Source organism: Columba livia, chromosome 3 (assembly GCF_036013475.1).
Source record: "Columba livia isolate bColLiv1 breed racing homer chromosome 3, bColLiv1.pat.W.v2, whole genome shotgun sequence".
NCBI classification, from domain to species: Eukaryota; Metazoa; Chordata; class Aves; order Columbiformes; family Columbidae; genus Columba; species Columba livia.
This window is the reverse complement of record NC_088604.1, coordinates 14,421,314-14,435,714: the sequence shown is the minus strand read 5'-3', so window position 1 is coordinate 14,435,714 and position 14,401 is coordinate 14,421,314.

Below are 14,401 nucleotides of genomic sequence, written 5' to 3'. Positions count from 1 at the left end.
TTTATAAAACAGCTAAGGACAGAAGGCCTATTAGAAGGGCCTATAATATTCAAGCACAATGGCATGTGAAAGCATGAAAGCAGCACAACAGGTTGACCATGAGTCGATAATGTGCCCTTGTGGCCAAGAAGGCAAATGGTATCCTGGGGTGCATTAAGAAGAGTGTCATCAGCAGGTTGAGGGAGGTTATCCTCCCCCTCTACTCTGCCCTGGTGAGACCGCATCTGGAGTACTGGGCTTCCCAGTTTAAGAAGGACAAGGAATTACTCGAGGGACTCCAATGGCAGGCTATAAATATGATTAGGGGCCTAGAGCTCCTTTCTTATGAGAAGAGACTTTTCTTGTAAAGATTTTGTAGTCAGATCCTGAGATTTTGAGCAAATAAATAAATAAATAAATAAATATCCTTTCCAGTGCATGTTATCTTTTGTCTATAATTTTTAGTAATCCTTCTTTTATTATTTGGAAGCAATAATTTTTATCCAGATTGCTATGATGCTTTGAAAATATTTTCTTTAATAGGTCTGAAGAGCTTCAGTTTCATTATACTCAAATCCACAGAAGAACCTATTTAAATTTCAGTGTTATGAGGAATCAAGTCATACTGGGGGGAAAAGGGGGACAACAGGTTATGACCTTTATTTAAACAGTACAGAAATATCTGTACTCCTGCTTTATTGATCACTACACTGTAGTCAAAGCATTCAAAATATATTTCAGTTATACTGTGAGACAAAAGATGTGCCAACACCAGACGAAATCTGTTCCTTCCAAGCCGTATAAGCGTTGTTACTTTCTGTAACAGTTCCATGGCTGATATAAACATTTTGACAGAAAATATTTGGTGGTGAATGCAGCATAAAACTATGTGAGAATAAATGTACTGTGACTTGGAACATAAGACACAGTTTTCCTTGCATAGAAGTAAAATGAAGTGATGACAGAGTTCACAAAACCTATTCTCCTCCTGAAATTGCAGTTTGACCTTGCTTTTCAATAGGAGTCTTTCAAAAAGTTAAACTTGACAGTGCAAGAAATTTTATAGACTTTTGTCTGTAAATTGGCAATTGTGATGCATCAATGCCCAAATTCTTCTTTAGTGTTCCGTACATGAGAATCCTAAAAGGAGACCCCTGGGCCAAGAGGCTATAATACCCACAGTAGAAACATAAAATTGTACATGTTAAGTTAATGATTATTGGAATCCAGATTTCCTGCTTAGTATACTAAGCATTGTACTGAAAGACCATAAGTCTGGGCATACTTTCCCTTTTGGGCTACAGAAGATCTTATTACTTAATGCAAATGAAACATTTTCCCCAGAAGAGTGATAGAGCAAAAACATTATGGTTTGGACACTTCCCTGGGAAAACAGAGAGTAGAGTCTCCTTGCACAAAGGAAAAATATAAATTCACTTTCCTATGGATATGGATTTTTCTGAAGTCCTGGAAGACTATTGAAACCCTTCACTTGGTAAGTTTATGAAAGTCACAATAATCTCTATCTGTTTCTTAGTGCAATGCAATAGTTCCAATTTAGCAACTCCAAATATTTTAAAAAATAAGATTTTAAATACTTTTTCTTGAAGGAGAAACAAGGCTATGAATGCTGAATAAAGACAGGGAGACATTTCAGTATGAGAAAGAAACAAGATTTAATCCATGATTTTTTATGTTGTATTACATATTGGCTGCCTCACACAGCTTCATGGTAAAAAATGCAAATCTACTATGAAAAGTTTAATATGTTCCATACATTATACAGGAATTCTAGCTGTTTATTTCAGGGCATATTATTTTATAGAGTTACAAGTAGATCTTCATTTTAACTAGTCTCAGGAGTTATACTGAAAACTTCAGTTTTAATTATCAAGCCTTCTATATGTCATGTGCTTTGGTATCTGTAGTGGCCCCACCATTTTGGGTCTCATGGTGGGGAGGGTCTATAGTGCTTGGTGACACTTTTAGGGAAAGTCCTTTCAAGCAAATTTCCTCATTACAAAGCTCCCTCCACCTGTAGTGCTCCACAACACCCTGATTCCAGTCACCCAGCTCATTTGGTTCACATTTTGAAGGATGTTTTAAGATGTTGCATTTTGCATACTTTTGGCTGTGTAGGAAGAAGTCTGGACCTGTCTGACTGGTGCACAAGACCAGTCCTTAGTGTGGAGGAGCTGCGGATAGCACTCCAGACATCACTGCGTCAGATTAAGGAGTTTGAATGTCAGCTAGGACTTATGAAAATATGTCCACATTAACCAAACTCTATCCACATGGAAGACAATAATAAAACTTCTTGCGCTGATTTAAATGGTTAAAGCTGTGGGTCACTGCTATGCATTTTCAGAATGCCTTTTTAAGGTTTTAAACCTCCTGTTCATATGACTAGCACACATATGTCTGTTAGTTTTGGCTGGGATAGCTAATTTTCTTCATAGTAGTTAGTTTTGGGCTTTGATTTGGATTTGTGCTGAAAACAGTGTTGTTAATACAGAGATGTTTCAGTTATTACTGAGCAGCGCTCACACAGAGTCAAGGCCTTTTCTGCTTTCCACAATCCCCTGACAAGCAAGTAGGCTGGGGGTCCACAAGAACCTGGGAGAGGACACAGATGGGACAGCTGACCCCAACTGACCAAAAGGATATTCTGTACCATATGATGTCATGCTCAACATATAAAGCTGGGGAAGAAGAACAAAATGGGGGACATTCGGAGTGATGGTGTTTGACTTCCTAAGTAAATATTATGCATTATAGAGCCGTGCTTTCTTGGAGATGGCTGAACACCTGCCTGAGAAGTAGTGAATGAATCCTTGTTTTGTTTTGCTTGGGTGTGTGACTTTTGCTTTACCTATTAAACTGTCACTTTTAAGATCACTTTTACTCTTCTGATTCTTTCCTCATCCCACTGGCAGGGAGTGAATAAATGGCTTCGTGGGGTTGAGTTGCTGGCTGGGGTTAAACCATGACAGCATGGTGTGAGCGAAGTCCCAACATTTGTGAGAGTTCCTCGTAAAATGAAGTGCAAACAAATATGGGCCAGAGATATTACAAATATATTTAGCCTCTGTAGTGCAACAGCCTATCAAAGCAGTTTAAGTAAAAGACAGTGTTTCAATACATTTCGTAGAGCTCTCCATGGCATTTAGAGTGTATTCACACAGAGCAATAATGTAACATTGTAAATTAAATCAATGAAACATTGCATGTTAATACACTTACATCTCACAGCAGGGTCATTCTATATATCCTGTAGCAGCCTCAGGAAATAACGACTAGGCTGACTAGATTACGTTATAGAACTGAATTGTGCTCAAATTAAATCATAAAATACAGGCTCTGACAAGCAAGCAGAATACTGAAGTCCAACAAAAGAAAAGAAATATGAAGCGTGGACCTAAGACTACCTCCATCTCAGAATGCCATACATGTGTTGTGTAAAACACATGAAGTCAAATCCTCACTTGGTATAAATTGGTACAATTCCTATAACTGAAAGTATCTGTGACAATTCAGTCCAGTCAATTTAATCCAGAAGTATAAAATAATAAATTCACTCAAGTATAAGGACACTACTGAAATGATTGGACCTAATAAAAGAATAGCATTAAAAATAAAATAAAAGGAAATTAACAAACACTGGCAAGGAAAGAAAAATGGAATTAAAAGTTGAACACAGAAGAACAAAACAAACAAATAAACAGAAGCCTCAAACCAGAGAGAGGTTTAAATGATCTATTTCAGGATCCCAAAAGGTTAAGCGGGGAAGGGCAAGTACTGTGCTCAGGCTAGTAGATTGTAATGTATTAATTAACGATCTGTAAAAGGTTGTGCTGGGGTGACAACCTGCCAATGACACATTTAATTAGTTGAGTCTAATCTGTAGTGAGATTATGAGGGATTCTAAAGCCACAAAACACTGGTACAGGAAGTCTTATAACTTCAAAGTAAGGTAAATTAAACAGAGCGAGCTACTCAAGCAAACCTGGGGTGGCCTCTATAGCTGTAAGCCCTCTGACAATTTCCTGAAGTAATTCAGAAAAAGTCAACAAAATGAAGGAATAATGCTTTGCAAAGAAGTAAGTACAGTCAGCTAACCACAACAAAAAGGCTGAAAATCAAAGTGCTCTGAAAATGTTTTCTCCATCATCCTAACGTAACACATTTCATTCCAACATTCCTCAGTGCACTGATTCAGTAAGTGAAACATATTAGAATAGGTTCACATCTGTGACAATTCCTGACGCCATCCTAGGTATTGACTTCTCCATGTCTAAAATTGCTCTTCTGAGTTGCTTGATGAGTGTTGTTTTAAAGAGTTTTTTTCTTAACACTATAGGAGAGGAAGATTCATGGACTTTAATTTACAGTTAATAAGTGAAGGCATAATTCGATATGCTATGGTGATATTGATTTTTAAAAATATCAGTTATCAGTGAGTCAAGATGTTAACTGAACATGTCACGGACAGTGTTACCACTGTAGTTCTCCCTACAGGTCTACTCTCCACAGCTTCATATCAGAACTTTAAAAAATGTATGAATAAGTTTTTTATTATATTTTTATTGTCTCTTCACTCTTTACCATGTATCAAAATATAGATCAGGTAACTATGACAGGTAGGTATTAATAACTGTCCCACACAGCAGCCTACTTCAAGAGACACTGAAACATCAGGCAGTTTGCCGTCATAGTGTTTTAGAAAGTTGGGGCAGGGGAGGTGGTTTTGCAGGTATATTGTTTTGATTTGTTCTTTTAATGTATTCTGACCGTGTATGTCAAAGTTTAGCTTGGAGCATATTTTTTTTAATGGTTGAGTTATAAACTCCCACAGAAAGGGTTATAATGGAAACACTGACAGACATTTAACTATAACAGTAGTAGCAGGGTTGTTATAATAACTGGATTTGGGGTGGAATGCAAAGCTAAATTTACAGATTCTTTCTGCCTTGGGGGAGCCATTCATTTCTGTCTGAAACAGCCAAGAAAAAAAACTAACATCAGCATGGGAAAAAGATACTAAAAAAATGAATGGTTCTATCCCTGTTAGCTCCAAGAAAACAATCGTTACTTGATAGATTTAGTGATGCATGAAATATTGCAGCCTACATCTGGGAATCATTAAAAAAAAAAAAGATAATTGATTTATATTGACTGTCTTAATTTGTTTCTCTAAGTGAAAATGGGAAAGTTGATATCTGACACAAGTAGTTTTTCATTGGATAGTTCACTGGAGTGTTAAATAAAATGAAAATACCCAAATAAAACTGAAGAAATAAAGATTAAAGCAATTGAGAGCTGATCCTGCAGAGTTTTATTCTGAGGGTCTGGTGGTTTACTTCACTAAAAACAAACAAATGAACAAACAAACATGCGAACGCACCTCTTTTTTGTTGTTGCTGTTTGCACGTTTGTTTTATTTTACTGAGTTTGTCAGCTCTTTATAATAGCCTCATTCTGCCAGATAAATAACATAAAGTTACCAATAAACTACACCCAGTAGCAGAATCAATATTACCTGTGGTAATGCAGAAACCTTGCAGAAGTGACATCACATCTTGGAACATTCTTTAGTGTTATACCCTTGTCAAGCTTATAGTGTCTTACATATCCAGTTGTCTCTTAAAAATAACCAGTATGCTGCCTCATCAATATCTCTTCTTTAACTGATAAAGTAGATTTAAGCAGAAAGGCATGCCAGGTCGGAAATGGAATACAGCTGAGTGGACTTAATTGCTCCAGACACCTAGGCATCTTGCACTATGATTTCCATCAAAAAACAACCTTCAGCAGTTGATATCAGTTTGATGTTTTTGGAAATCCATACTTACCATGACCTAGATGATGATGTTCAATTTTCAGTTAAAACCAACAGTAGCATTTCTTTCAAGTTATAGTCAAGCATCTTTAAAAAAACAGGCTTGAGTAGCAGCACTTGCTGAGATAAAACTGAATTAGAGTTTATATTTAAGGATGCCTCAATCAGAAACTATTTGTAAAGATTTTGAATTTTTATGTGTGTTTGAGCAGAAAAAAGGTTTTAATGACTTTCAGTGAGATAGATTTTCTCTCCCTAGACTGGGTTGGCAGGTTGTTTTCCTTTAAGCAGAACACAGGGTGTTATTCTTCCTTGGTAGCCTGTATGGCAAAATACAATAAAAGTTCTAGAATGTAGCATAACTACCTAGCTATGCTATTCAGAAAACTGCTTTCAATGAGAATTGAAAACTTTGGTCATGAGCATTTATGGATCTATTTCAACTCCACTCTGAACAGACTCTGGATCACGCTTTTCTTTTTTTATCTTTGTCTGACAGAAAATGAGAAATCCCTTTGCTCTGTCCAGTTAATTTGGTACTGTGTATATGCTGACTACCTACACAACTGCTGCCCATCATGTTCGCAAAAATAGATGTGAGACTCAGGAAGACCCTTCCTTCCTCTCTTGGGCAAGGAGTTAGAGCAAAGCTTCTCTGGAGTATGTTTCACCACAGTATCACAGTATCACAGTATGTTAGGGATTGGAAGGGACCTCAAAAGATCATCTAGTCCAATCCCCCTGCTGGAGCAGGAACGCCTAGGTGAGGTCACACAGGAACATGTCCAGGTGGGTTTTGAATGTCTCCAGAGAAGGAGACTCCACAACCTCCCTGGGCAGCCTGTTCCAGTGCTCTGTCACCCTCACTGAGAAGAAGTTTTTTCTCAAATTTAAGCGGAACCTCTTGTGTTCCAGCTTGATCCCATTACCCCTTGTCCTATCATTGTTTGCCACTGAGAAGAGCCTGGCTCCATCCTCATGGCACTCACCCTTTATATATTTATAAACATTAATGAGGACCCCCTTAGTCTCCTCTTCTCCAAACTAAAGAGACCCAGCTCCCTCAGCCTTTCTTCATAAGGGAGGTGCTCCACTCCCTTAATCATCTTCATTGCCCTGTGCTGGACTCTCTCCAGCAGTTCCCTGTCCTTCTTGAACTGAGGGGCCCAGAACTGGACACAATATTCCAGATATGGTCTCACCAGGGTGGAGTAGAGGGGAAGGAGGACCTCTCTCGATCTACTAACCACCCCCATTCTAATACACCCCAGGATGCCATTGGCCTTCCTGGCCACAAGGGCACAGCGCTGGCTCATGGTCATCCTGTTGTCCACCAGGACCCCCCGGTCCCTTTCCCCTACACTGCTCTCTAATTTGTAATTTCCCAACCTATACTGGAACCTGGGGTTGTTCCTGCCCAGATACAGGACTCTACACTTTCCCTTGCTAAATTTCATTAGGTTATTCCCCGCCCAACTCTCCAGACTGTCCAGGTCCCGCTGGATGGCAGCACAGCCTTCTGGCGTGTCAGCCACCCCTCCCAGCTTAGTGTCATCAGCAAACTTGCTGATAGTACTCTATTCCCTCGTCTAAATCGTTAATGAATATATTGAATAATATTGCCCCAGTACTGACCCCTGAGGCACTCCACTAGATACTGGCCTCCAACTAGACTCCGCACCATTGACTACCACTCTCTGGTTTCTCTCCTTAAGCCAGTTTGCAACCCACCTCACTACTCTATTGTCTAGACCACACCTCCTCAACTTAGCTGTGAGGATGCTGTGGGAGAGTGTGTCAAAGGCTTTACTGAAGTCAAGGTAGACCACATCCACCGCTCTGCCATCATCCATCCACCTTGTTACATTCTCATAAAAGGCTATGAGGTTGGTCAAGCCTTGGTAAAGCCATGCTGACTGCCCCTAATAACCCTCTTATCCTTGATATGCCTTGAGATGGCACCAAGGATAAGCTGTTCCATTACTTTCCCAGGGACAGAGGTGAGGCTGACCGGTCTATAATTACCCGGGTCCTCCTTCTTGCCCTTTTTGAACACTGGAGTGACATTTGCTTTCCTCCAATCCTCAGGCACCTCCCCCGTTTCCCAAGACTTGGCAAAGATGATGGAGAGAGGTCCAGCAATGACTCCAGCCAGCTCCCTCAGCACCCGCGGATGCATCCTATCTGGACCCATGGATTTATGGATGTCCAGAGTATTTAATTGCTCCCTAACCCAGTCCTCATCAACTAAAGGAAACTTCTCCATTGACCTGGCTTCATCCGGGGTCTCAGGGGTACAGGGCTCCCCAGGACAGCCTCCAGCAAAGTAGACAGAGACAAAGAAGGCATTCAGTAATTCTGCCTTCTCTGTATCTTCTGCCACCAGGGCACCTACCCCGTTCATCAGTGGGCCTGCATTGCCTCTGGTATTAGTTTTATCTGCTATGTATTTGTAAAAGTTCTTTTTGCTGTCCTTGACCCCTCTTGCCAGCTGTAATTCTAAGGAGGCCTTGGCTATCCTAGCTGCCTTCCTACATCCTCTAACAGGAGCCTTATATTCTTCCCAAGTGGCCAGCCCCTGCTTCCATGACCTGTAAACTCTCCTCTTCTGCTTGAGCATACCCAACAGATCCCTATTCAACCACGCAGGCCTCCTGGCTCCCTTCCTTGACTTCCTTCATGTGGGGATGCTCTGATCCTGAGCGTGGAAGAAGCAATCTCTGAATGCAATCCAGCTATCTTGGGCCCCTTTTCCTTCAAGCAGTCTTGCCCATGGGATTTCCCCCAGCAATTGCTTGAAAAGGCCAAAGTTAGCCCTGCTAAAGTCCAGGGTTGCAATTCTACTTGCTATTCTGTTCCTGCCACACAAGATGCTGAACTCCACCATCTCGTGGGCACTGCAACCCAGGCAGCCCTCAACCTTTACTGCTTCCACCAGACCCTCCTCGTTAGTGAGGATAAGATCCAGCAGTGCACCTCTCCTAGTTGGCTCCTCCACCATCTGCCTGAGGAAGTTATCATCAATGCACTGGAGGAATCTCCTGGACTGTGGCTGGCTGGCTGAATGGTCCTTCCAGCAAACATAAGGGAAGTTAAAATCCCCCACAACAACCAGGGCCTGTGACTGTGAGGCCACTCTCAGCTGCCCATAGAAGGCCTCATCAACTTCCTCAACTTCCACTCTGTCATAGGAGGCTGAGTACTCTTTATAAGTAACTCAATTCCAGTGTAATTAATGGAATTGTTGTGAGCTGAAATTTTATTCCTGATAAATCATGAAGGCATAATCTGCCCTTTTCAGTGTTTTCAGAAGTAAATAAAAAATACAACTTTGGAATTATTTCTAAGTTTGGCTATAAAGATGCTTGTGTCAGCAGCATGCTCTGACCTTGTACTAGTTCTATAAAACGTTGTTTTCTAAAGCAGTTTCTGCCTTTGAAATGTTGGGTTTTGTTTGTTTGTTTGTTTGTTTGTTTTTACTTGTATCCTAAGGATATATTCATTCCAATGACTGTCTAGTTATCTGTTAGCATTCCCATAATGCTTCTTGTAAATAAGCACCGCCTTATATCTTGGGACTGAATTGCTACGGCTGATGCACAGTAATTTATTAGACAAATGTTGCTACAGGAAACCTAACTAGAGAACTTGTTAAATGACACTCTCAAAACAGCAAACTGCTGACATTGTTGGTTAACCACAAATGTACCTGAAGTTACGTTTGTGGTCTACTTAAATACTGAATACAAGCAAAAAGAAATAGCAAATTGCCAATAATTCAATTAAGTCTGACTATTGATTTAATAGGATACTGAAAATAAAAATAGATGCAAAAATCTTACTTTGGTTTTTATTATTCTTTGGTTTTTAATATTCTTCAATGCAGTTTTTACTTTCATCTACTTTTCCAGGTTAAGCTACAAAGCAACAAAAATTTATGTTAGGAAGGTTTTGACCAATAATACTGGAATATTTTTGTATATTTAATCTCTTTCATTTTTCTAATGTTCTCACTAGTTGCCATGACTCTCTATTGTCTCATTTATGTAACAGTATCTTAACCTATAATGTTTCTGTGATTTTGTTGCTTGGTTCTCACTTATCTACAGGTTTAACTCCTTTTGCAGCCACTTTCACTATTCTCAGAAAGTATAATGGGAGTCAGGAGCAGATCAAAATTTTTATTACTTTTTCTTGTTTGTTTCTTTGGAGTTATTAGTTTTTTTTGGTTTTGCAAAAAAGGAGTAGTCAAATCCTCGTCTATAGCATTGTTAACAGTTAACCTGGGCTTCTCACTTGGGATCCTGCAGCAAGACCAGTTCTACAGTAGGAATATGTTAGTTTACAAGAACAAAACTGATCACTTTTCTACAATAGTTTATCTACCATCATTTGACTTGTCCAAAATACTTCTATTCCAGAGCAATTTCATAGAGGTTATATGCCTTTTTGAGTGGCATCTTTCAGGTTTTTTTTCAGAATTAAATTCTCCGTAGAAGGACAGAATATGGGAAAATTGCAAAACAGCAGGCAATTTTCCTGCATGTTCTGCAGTTTCCTAGCCTTCTTTACCTGAGTACAAATTGGGTGGTATTCTCTGAAGCAGAGAAGAAAGTTTTGGAGAGATGGGATGTTGTTTATTCCTCAGTATTTTTCTCCCAATTTTGTTCATGTGTTTGTTTGATGGAGAGTTAAGCTTTACACCATGCAATTTAATGACATAGTAGAAAGTGGCATTGTGTCAGACCTTCTCATTGACTAACTGGGCATCCTTTGCTTAATCTGCCCTTCTATCAGGTTTTCCATTTATGAAAGAAGGAGTATTGTAAATGGGTACCTTTTTTATCTGCACTATCTTGTGCCGGTAGTAAATGTTTGCACTGAAACTGAGGATGGAAAATGTTTGTCGGTTTTTTGGTTGGTTGGTTTGGTCTGCTTTGTTTTGGTTTTGGTTTTGGTTTGGTTTGGTTTCATTTTGGTTTGGTTCGGTTGTGCTTTTTGTTTTCTTTTTAATCTTTAACTAATGTCATATTGTGATCTGATTGTTTACCAGATTTCTCTACAACCTGCAAGATCTTTGGATATCTTTTAGTTATGAAGATGGATTGTCCTTTATAAAAGATGTTTTTCAGTGTTGTTTTTATTCAGACACTTTAAGGTTCCTTTCCCTACTACTAAATTGTGTGGTTTCTGACTGCATGCTCTTCAAAATTTTCCTTCATTCCAAAACATGATGTCTTGAATTTTAATGCTCTGCAACTATCACTTTCTAGGAACACATTTGCCAGTATGTGAACTTCAAATTGCTCAGGACTGCTGAAATTTTATGTAAGTCCCACAAGTGGTGTTTCCCTATTTGAACTCTTCATTGTCACACTGAGAAATTATCCACTAGGCATATAAGAACGTACAAACACTTGTGTATGTTACACTGAAGGTCTGTCAAGACCAGTAATTAATAGAAGGTATGAATAATAAGACTGTAAGGATGTACTGGCACCATTTCTGCTATGTATTCATATGATAAGTTCTGCAGAAGAGATACCTGTTTACGGAGTAAGCCTCACTAGTAAGAAGAGGAAGCGTTCATTTCTGAGTATATCCTTGAGTATTCATATAGTACTCATACTGGGCACTTAACTTAGTTGCCTGCACTTTTCCTATAATAATGGAGGAAAAAAGTCCTCTTCAGAGAGGGTTTGTGTCTTAAATTCTCTCTAGACCAGTCATGAAAAGCACTTTCAGGGACGATGGGATACCATCTAATGATAAGATTCCTAAATCAGACACCTCAGGTAAGTGCTTAAAATACAGCAGGGTAGATAGCTCTTTCCTTGGACGATTAGATAATCATCATGGTAGGAGTCCAGAGGGTCTATGGTGCTCTTGGCTAGCCAAAAGCCTGAGGTTCTGAAAATTCAGTTTCCTCTGTGCTTTATTTCTAAAGGGAAAGGGAGAAAAATCCTCCTGCAGAATAAGCAGATGAAATTCTCAGAGCAAAGCCCCTGTGGATTGGGTTTACCTGCCTGCAGAGTGCACACACGGGAGGTGCTCTAGAAGGAACTGTTTGGTGTGTTCGGCTCCTCACAGACTGAAAAATAAACTCATTTTAAAAGGTGAAGGGAGTTCAGCAAGAGAAGAAAAAAAATGAAGAATTGTGATTCTTAGTGTACTGAATGTTTGGGTTGTTTGGATTAGAATTTATAGCTTTTATTAATGTGCATAAGATCAGAATATAAGATGATTCAAGTTCTTTTAAACCCTTTGTGTCATTTTAATTGTTCTCTTAATATAGTATTTTTACACAATACTGTTTTCTGAATGTCATCTTTAACATGAAATTTAATCATTCAGTATACAAGAGTACACTAAGTAAACCAGTTTATTTCTAGAGTCTATGCATTTGTATCTGATCTGAACAAAGATAAATGGTCTAGTTTTATTACAGGAACTTGTCATTAATAACACTAGGTATATCATGTATATTATAACAGGTTCAGTGTATTTGGTCCTTTTGACATTTTATGAAGCAATGGTAACTAAATTTGTGAGCTGCTAAATAGTTTTGTGCAAAAGAAAACAACACTTCAGATTATTTACAAAAGTTTATTAAAAATGTCAGATAAACAAATAATTTATTTTTGGGAGAAGTTACAAATTCAATTAAAAAACTGAGAAGAAACTTTACTAATACTATGTAGGGCTTCATATAACAATATAACTTCTGCAAACAGTCCATACTAAGTTTATTTCTATGCAATGAAAAGAATAATTCAAATTGTTGGTAGATATGTCATAATTAGTAATCTGGCCTTCATGAAGCACCTAGGTGCATTCACACATTTTGCCCTACAGTGTCTTTATATTTTTTCTTCGTATAAAAGCAGTCATGTTAAAATTTCTTAATTTGCAACTACTCTGAGATTTAAGGGTTGTGAGATTTGCTTTTTTTTTTTTTTTTTTTAGCTGAGTTCTCACCTTAGGTAAAGTGCAATAACATAAATATAGGAGGTAGGAATTTAGTTTTTTACACAGTTTTCCAGCTGACTGAATGATGATACTGGAAAACACACTATAGTATTTATCTATAGGATAAGGAACATAATACTGGTCTATCAGTCATGACTGCTTAAATGATTTGTTATTTGGTATTTAAAATTTCTGTTAAACTGAAAAGTTTAAAAATATTAGTGAAGAATTTTCTGATATACAACAAAGCTTGACAGCTCATTCAATAAAACAAGTGTGACAAGGTATTGTTATGACAATGGCTGCACCATCACAGAGTGTGCATTAATTGTACTTCCACTGCCACATGAACTGAATTAGAATAATTGGCTAGCAGGAGAGAAAAACTTTGCTTAAATCTTAACAGCAGAAAGAAGCTATTATTGAAATGTAGAAATGAAAATGCACACATTGAGGAAAGTAACTATTTTCCAGTTAAATTATGATGTGTGGATTTGGAAAGTTTTCTCAGACAGAAAATCTCCACATCATACACTGAAGGGAGGTAAAGGTTTTCAGAAATGTCTCTGATGGGAACAGATATTTTAAAGTGAAGGCTAGTGGGACTGATTACTTTTCTCATTAGGTAGTATCTCTAGCTAAATAAATGAGATGTTGCCATATAACATTTCACAAAATCTGTCAAACTGAAGTATATGAACTGGAAACATACCATGAAATTAACATAGATCCATGCAGAATCATATTCAACACACATTTTCATCTTTTACTAATTGACAAAAAGCAGTGCCACTGCAGCACACAATTTCACATGCAATAATTATTAGTGGGACAAGTGAAAACATTCTGAACTACAATTTTCTCCTCATGTTTTGATGTCAGGTACCAGACAAACCAATGCTTCCAGTAAGAAGAGTTTTCTCTTTTTGATACTGTGCAGCATACCCTTTAACAGCATCTTCCCCTTTTCAAAGCAAAAGGTTAAATGAGATCCTTTCCCTGCATAGCTCTGGGGAACTGTGCAGAAAAAGAAAAAAGTGTTTCTTAGGAAGGAGCCTCAACGTGCCAACACATAGACCCCAGGGTGTTAGGCTCAGTATCACAGGGTGAAGTAGCACTAGAGGACACACAGCCCTTTGGCCCTGAGGCCAAAGCTGATTGCTACAGGCTCTCTCCATGAGTAGTGAGGAAAGTTGTCCTCTTCCAGAGGTGGCTGAGGGCTCCTGAATCAGTGGCTTCTCTGAAGATGTTCTATGCTGAACAAATAATTAAATACTCAAAGGCAGTGAGAGAGAGAAAGGCTGTGCATGGGGCTGCCTCTAGCCAAAACGAGCATTTAATTTTTTCAAGCAGACCGGCATTGCTTTACCTAGTAAGGTGAAGAGAGCGCCTATGATAAGGTATTCTTTAGCACTCTCAGCACTTTCTAATAAGAAGCTCTGAGTTCAAAATACTTTCTAAGTCAAGAAAAGGGTGAAATTGTGCTACCTCTTCTATACACTGTGTGAATATCCAATGAAGCGTTTCATGTTTATGTGTGTGACAGACATCAGGGTGATCATCTGGGAATTTATGGTATCTACCTTGCTGGCACTAGTACTTTTGTTCTCAGCA